Genomic DNA, 7,960 nt, shown 5'->3' with positions numbered 1-7,960 from the left:
TTCATTACATTTTGATTTATGCTTTGCTTAAACAGTTAAGCTGGCATGTGTACATTGTACCAGGCAACAAAATAAACTGCTCAAGAAAACGAAACAGTGAAGCCTTAAAACCTGCTTTCAAATATGAGTTCTTATTTTTTTGTGTAGTTAATCCTGGAACATTTGTTTGTCAAGCAACATCACGTAATAAAAAAAAATACAATTAACAAAATTCCTTTCTTGTATGCATTGATTTTTATGAGTCCAGAGCCAGGCAAAGTCAAACCAGCCAGTGAAGGAACAGGGTTGTCAGAGTTGAACCAGTGCAGCCATTCGAACTCAGGAGACAGTAAGCCCAGTCTTCACATACAGTCGTGTATCTAAGAGATTGTGCACCTGTCTCAATCCATCTTGCAGACTTTGTTTTTTCCTCTGAGCGTGGGTTTGGTTTGTACTGGCTCCCACCTCACCACCATTTTATAGTTTTTTTTTACTTGGTGATAAGAAATAGCTATCTCTCCCTTATCTACTACAGCCTTTTAAAATACACACATTACATGCAAGACCTCAGAATATGAGTGCATTTAGTTCCTTTAGACTTTTGTTGTCCCCTCTTTTGTTTAAACTACTGTTTAGGCTGATTCACCAGTCTTGTCTCATCTTATACTGAGCAAAAGGAACAGAGTTACTTTTCTGTTCTCTTCTGAGAGTGAGCACAGCCTTCTCTTTTTCATATTGTGTGTCGACTTCTGGCTGTCAGTCCCACTCAACCCTTCTTTCTTAATCCTGCTTTCCTTTCCAAGTTAAAAGCAGCCCAGGAGTTCAATGAAGAAAAGAAGAGTTAAAGAGGCCTCCATTGCTTTGGTTTGCAATAACAAAACCAGTACTGTATGTTGCACTGAAACATTCTACTGGATAGTCAGTACCTCTTGTACAGTCAAGTACTTCTATACTTATGGTCAATCTGAGACTCCCTGCACCTCAGTACACTTCAATGCCTCTACAGACTGAACATGCCAAGCTGTACCTTGTGGCTAACGTGATTTTGAAATTCCTCAGTAAGGCGTCTGTTTCTGATTGCAATCTGGTGCAAATCATCCATTACCTATCTACAATGCACCTCGTATTGCTTTCTGTAGTGGAGACAAACTAGTACTGTGCCTTTCACAGTATCAACAGTATTTCACAGTATTCACAGTAGACCCCCTGTTGATAACACGTTAATTTACTTATGCTATGCATGTTACAGTACATGACATGTGAGTTCAGAAAAAAACATTTTCCTGAGACCAGCTTTGGAAGTTTCCTGCAATTATAGGTGATAGTATAAATTATAAGTGATTGTAAGTGCAATTATAATGATAAGAACAGCAATACTTAACTGAGATTGTTGTGAAAAAAAGTGGACATCCAAAGACAATTGCAAGTTCAGCAAGTAGCAGAATGAGCTAAACAGATGAAACCAAATCTAGATTAGCAAACCAAGGACTTTAAAATAAGATTTTAAAGCATGAGATGTAATCGCACATGAAAATGCTGAAAATAACCACAAATGTGTGAACAGCCACAAGATGCAGGCATGAATACCTTTCTGCAAACCATTTTAAAAGAAAATTCATTAACATAATACTGTAACTAAAACTCACTTTGAACTGTGAACTTGTACTGTATCTAAAGCATTTTACTGTAAAATTGTCTATCTTAATGTCACAAAAAGAAACTTTTCACTTTAAGGGAGCAAACTCAGTTTGGTAGAAAATATTGAAAGATTTCAGTGAAGTGAACCAGCAACTTTTTAATTATAACATACTATAATGCTCCTCTCTGGTGTTGTAGTAATTCTTGACGTGGAATACAGTAAGTTACAGTAAAAGAGAGGAGGTCATGGGCTCCTTTTACCATGTTGATAAATATTAAACTCTTCCCAACCTCATTTTTCTGACAAAGTTTTTTTGAATGCTCTATAGTGATTTCTTAACCTAAACTTCAACAAGATGGCCAACTTTTGGCATATTCACATGCGCAGGAAAGCTGCTTTCTTCGTTATGGTTGTGGGTAAGCTTAAATGTTAATGGGGTGATAAAGGACTGCATACTAATTGCACATATAATGTTTATGATTTTCCTATCAGAACTCTGAAAATATTTAATAGAACTTAGCAAAGATTAAAGGTAAGGTAAGGTAAGTTGAAACATAGTGTAGGTCCTATATTGAATATAAATCTATTGTTTTTTGCCAGAAAAGTACCATTTGGCTGTATTACTTTTTAAAGTTCCAACCTTTCATTAGAAGAGCTCAACAGGAAGAAACTATGGTTGGCCTCCCATCATGGCCTCAGAAAACTACAGGATTACACAAGGATGAGCTTTATAACAGCAATTAAAGTTCCTATCTTTCATTCTATTAACAAACGTAAACACATACTTGTTATTTATTAAACCTGGAGGTCTAAGCAGCATATGGGTGGTTATCACAGTCAAGGTCACCTTTGCTTTTGAGCTGCAATAAGCCGTAATCTCTGAAAAATATCAATAAGCTCAGGGCAGCAGCTGAACGTGTGCCTTACATTGCTGCTTCGCATGAACTCACTGGTTTCCACTTTTTCCTTTTTTGAGAGATTAAGGAAGATTTAAAATAGAGGTTTCCAGTTCTGAAACACCATTGTATCTGCAGATCATCCTTGCAACTCTACTCTTAAAGACTGAATATCACTGCTGATGTGCTGAAATTGATAGGTTAATTAGTTTATTGTGTGCTGTTAAAATAAAGAGACCTAGAAAAGCTTCTAGTCCAGAGGTCCCCAGTCCTGATCCCTGAGGGCAATGTGTTTGTCCATCCATTTTCTTACCACTTCTGCCAAATTCAGGGTTGTGGGGAAGACAGCACCTATCCTGGCTGCAAAAGACACAATGGAGGGTACACCCTGGATGGGAGACCAGAGCATCGCAGGGCACACACAGACACACAGCCACAGTGACACTAGGGCCAATTCCCCAGAATCCAATTACCATGTACTGTATGCTTTTGGACTGTGGGAGGAAATTGGAGTGCGCAGAGGACACCAACTCAAACACGGGGAGAACATACTGTACAAACTCCATGCAGATAACACCAGGTCCAGAACTGAACTCAGTGCCCCAGTGCTGTCAGGAAGCAATGCTCTTCACTACGCCACTGTGCCACCCTTCTGAAGGTTCTTTATGTGTCCTTAAAGCACTGCAGAGGAGCAGTTACACTGATCCAAATAAACCATGTGATGACATGACCCAGGTTGCTTTAAGCTCAGATGAACCTACACCAGATTACCATAGACCATATCTCAGTGTTTTTGATGTAGTCATAGTCTTGGTAAAGAAATAAAGAGTCTGTTAGTCACTTTCTAGTCACCCACTTTTATGTAGAATTGCAAACCTCATGAACCAGGGTCAGATGGCCTTGCTTCAAATGGTCCACGTACAGGGACAAATTGGAACAAGTGGTAGTAGGGTATACTTAGCAGTGACTTTGGACTGAACATTGAGAATGTCACACAGTTTATGTTTTACAAATACAATTTTAAATAGGGGACCATGGACCATGGGGCTAGATTTTGAAAGCATCCACCCAGTAGAAATTAAAACCATCATAAAGAGCTGTACAAGTAATTATCTGTTATCTTGTACTTTTCATATTCCACCTCCTGCCTAATTGGCCTACTACTGTTAAAAAATAGATGTTTTCAACACAGAAAAAATTTACATGGGATTATACAGTTTAATAGCTCATATACTGGCAGGGATTCAAACAAGGATATTTGATTTCAGTGGCAAGGGCAGAGTGCCAAAGATTTTATTAGTGGTTGTAAACACTTGTAGGATATGTACAATCACAAGCAAAAGAATTAATTCCCTATATTTGAAGCAAGCTAATCTCCAATTTGTTTATTTTAGTATTTTTTTAATCATATTTGGTATTGAAATCTCTAGAGTTTGGGGCTGCATCATCGTGAGAGGTTGGTGTTTTTTGTGGTGGGCTAGGGAAAACAGTAGAAAGAAAACATGAAAATGTGGTGATAATGTAGGGGAAGGTTGAAAAAATGTGAATTAGTGTGACAGATTCCCCCAGGAAGTGTGGAAAGTAGCAGTCTGAAAATGATTGGTGAGTTTAGAAAGAGCTTAGTCAATTGAGTGCTGGGAGAATGTGAGAATCTAGATTAAGGGCAATTTTAGATTTTAATGTCTTTCTTGTTCTGAATAAGAGTCAGTCATAGTGAAAGTAATAGTAAATGGTTTAGGTGAATTGATTGGGTTAAGTCTGCGAATTTCATGCACAGGTTTAAAGTACAAGTCGCCTACTGAAAAAAACTGCATCAGATAAATCACATAGTATTGGATTTTCAGATGCCACTAACTGCTGCTTGCTCTTTAAATTACATCTAAGAACGACCAGACCAAAAATACAGTCAATGTTTCGGCTGCCTTCATCATTGATTTGTTGGCAGTTGTTACAGAAGATAATTGATGCTTTTTTTAATATTCTGTTCACAAACAATACATTCTCAAATATTTGGTTTCCAGAGAACCGAAGTTGCTTTTCTGAGGTTAGGTGACACATAATTCTTACGCACGGTTCTATTTCTCTGACCTAGACATTCGATTTTGTGGTAATCATTCTTCCTCAGAAAGCTGCTGCTTATTATGGTGTAAAGCCTGAGAACTTTGAGATGAAAGAATTTCTCAACTAAAATCGAATTTAACTTCTGCTTTTTCTCACAGTTGCAACATCAACCAGGCTTCCCTGAGTGATGTGTAATTCCTAGAGTTTTAGTCTCACATACCTGCGAAACGTGATAAACTGCAGATACATTTTTTTTTATCCAGAAATACAGTCCCTTGGTGCTTTTAAAACAGAAAACAGGAGAAACGTCTTTACCTAAACAGATGTGGGGGTATGGTTCATGTTAACTGGCCAAGTTGTTGAAGTTGATAATCTTTTAACAAAAGACTGTATGATTTTCTTGGATCATTTAACCACTAATTACCAGACAGTTTAGATGTCTCCAGTGGCTGCCTCTTTTTTGTAATCATTCTTATGTTTTCCAGCACAATAGAACAACGAAAATGTTCAATTTCACTATATCTCTTTACTTCATTATGTCTCGTTTTGCTCTTTTTTTAACAACATAATCATAAGCTTCTTCCTGATATCAGCCCTGCATTTGTAATACATTGTTTTGGCTAACACATTGCAACTGAATTCACTTTCCTGTGGTCCAAACAGAAACCTCTCTTTAAAAGTCAAACATTATTTATGATACAAAAGACATTTTTAGATTGAAATAAAATGTGCTTAAACGAATGGACTGCAATGGTTCATGATGAGACTTTTCACATCATGCATTTAAAATTACGAACAATTGATGTGTAAGACATTTATAATTTAGGAATGATTATCAAAGTCCTGTGTATGTTTTAATTACTTTCCATTTGAGTTGTCTTGTCAGAGTGAAATGCTAAAATATTTTTTTCTATTTTACATTTTAAAAAAATAATTAATTTTCTAGTTATGTTATTAATACACAAATCTGCACATTCCTCATGCATACACATTTAGCTTTATAAAAATATGTTTGGACAAAAACACTTTTCAAAGTTCAAGGATGTATATTAAATGCTAATGAGGAACATGTTGCTTGTTGCTAGAACAAAAGGGAACCTCCCTTCAATAAACAAAACACTTGGCAGTACCATTCACCACACTGAACTAACCCATCACCTAATGACATAAACTGAGCCATTAAGTCAGCAGTGCATAGGCAATCCCAGGTATATTACAATCAAAACAGTTTCATGCATCTCTTTAAAACACTATGACCTGGTTGCAATACAAAATAATTCAGTTTTCCCCCTTAACTTGGGTGGGCTAGTTTTTTTATCACATTCTTAAAGACAAGCACCAATCTGAGAGCAAACATACTTATCCAGCCTAAAACCTTAAAAACTAAAAACATCAGCTTCTAATCAATTAAAAAAAAACAGTTGAACTCTAACTGACGTATTACAGTATCTCATTCAAACATCTGTAACATTTATCAAAACTATAATTTATCAAAGGTTAAAGTAGCAATTCAATATAAAAATACTTTTTTGACACCATGTATTATTGCTAAAAAAATAATATTGCAAAAATGGGTGGACAGTACAGGACCGTCGTACAAAGAATGGATTAAAGAGACTGTATCACAAGTTGAAAATATTTAATAAAATTTACAGGGGAAACTTAATGAGTATTTGAATGTTTGGGGCCCATTAGAGATATACAGTACTTGAATGGCACTGGATGTCATTAATTACTAATAATTAATTTTTTAATGTATTTTTTTGTGAATGTAATTTATTTTATTGTCTAATTAGAACAAAATGAGAGAGTGAAAAATAAAAATTAAGGAAGTCCTCCAAAGTTGGGGCGGTGGAGGTGGGTTAAAAAAAAAAATCTGTAACATGTAACATGTTTCCTGGTCTTAGCTTTCAGTTTTTCTGCTATTCTGAAATATTGAATTCACTCAAGATATTCTGGAAATTAGCTGGATAAATGAGTCAGAAAGAGATTAAATCCTTCCAAGAATGTGTCCTTTGTTACAGCTGCTCTAAATTCTTCCAAAATAGCAGTAACCAGCCTCAGGGTTTCTTTCCAGCTGAGCTCTGAATTGGATACAATTTTGCTTAGTTAGAAGTTAATCAGAAGCATACAGTAGATATCTGTTCACTGACCCTTTAAAGCAGGCCTATGGGGCCATCAGAGCTGTGGCAGTCCAGGATTTGGACTGGTCACTGAATTGAGAATTGTCACCAGCTCAGCAAATATTTGTTTTTACTTGTAAATGTAACCACAAGTCACAAAACATATGTTGAAAATACAGATGCTAATTTTAAAATATAGATACTAAATTAATTCCAATTAATTAACTTAAATTAAATTAACTGGAGCACAGAATTTGAGATAAATATTTACTGAACCCAAAAATAAATCATTTATAATGAACTCTTTGACCTTATGTGACACTGTTTTCAAAGTTCTAGAAAGGCTTTCGGAACATTTTATTCTCTCTGTATTTTATAGGTCTGAACATTTTTATAGGTATGAACATCGGAACATACTTAATATCAATGATGAGAAGATACTGTACCTGCTATTTAGTACCATTTATTACAGTATGTTTGCTATTTAGAAAACACAATGAGCACAGACCTGGCTGACAAAAAATGTCGCTATGGATCTAGGAAAGTTTTGTGAGGAACTATTGTGTGAATCTTAATTTAAAACTGAAGCAGTGTTTTTTGAAAATGGTGTGTTTTGAATTCCAAGTCTCTCTTGTCAACAAACATCCATTATTATTTTCAGTCTGCCTTTATTAGCTGAACAAAATTAATTACAGTACATTTAGTACTGTAAGTGTTTACGTTTTTCCAAATTTGGAGATTTTGTATTTAAAGGTTATAGGGTTTCATTTATGGGATTTAATGCCTACCATCCAATTTTGCAGGCAGTATGTGACTGGCAATTATTACTTGTCAGTTATAACCTAACCACTATTTGGTCTTGGATATTAGGTCTGATCATATATTGTGTGCTGTCCAATGAGCCTTGTTTGTTCCTGTATCTATATGCATTTTAAAAGCCCTGGCAACCAGATCATCTCTGAACTCAACATTTCTTCTCAATCATCATTATCACTGTGCAGTACTGTATACATAGTATATACATAACTATAGCATATATACACACATATACAGTGCTGTGTGTTAAATGTACAGTATGTACTGTATGCCCTGGTACAATAATATGAACTCTCCTGATTTTGAACAACATTTAAATGTCAGTGGTATAAACCATTATATACATAGAAGATACGTCTGACAGTGTTTTGTTTTGCAACTGTACTGTATGACCCAACTTTGTGTATTACATAGACTGTTGTTTTAAAAGCTTATGAAAGTTGGCC

This window comes from Lepisosteus platostomus, chromosome 26 (assembly GCF_059453375.1).
Source record: "Lepisosteus platostomus isolate fLepPlt1 chromosome 26, fLepPlt1.hap1, whole genome shotgun sequence".
Lineage (NCBI taxonomy): Eukaryota > Metazoa > Chordata > Actinopteri > Semionotiformes > Lepisosteidae > Lepisosteus > Lepisosteus platostomus.
Note: the sequence above shows the minus strand (reverse complement) of the source record.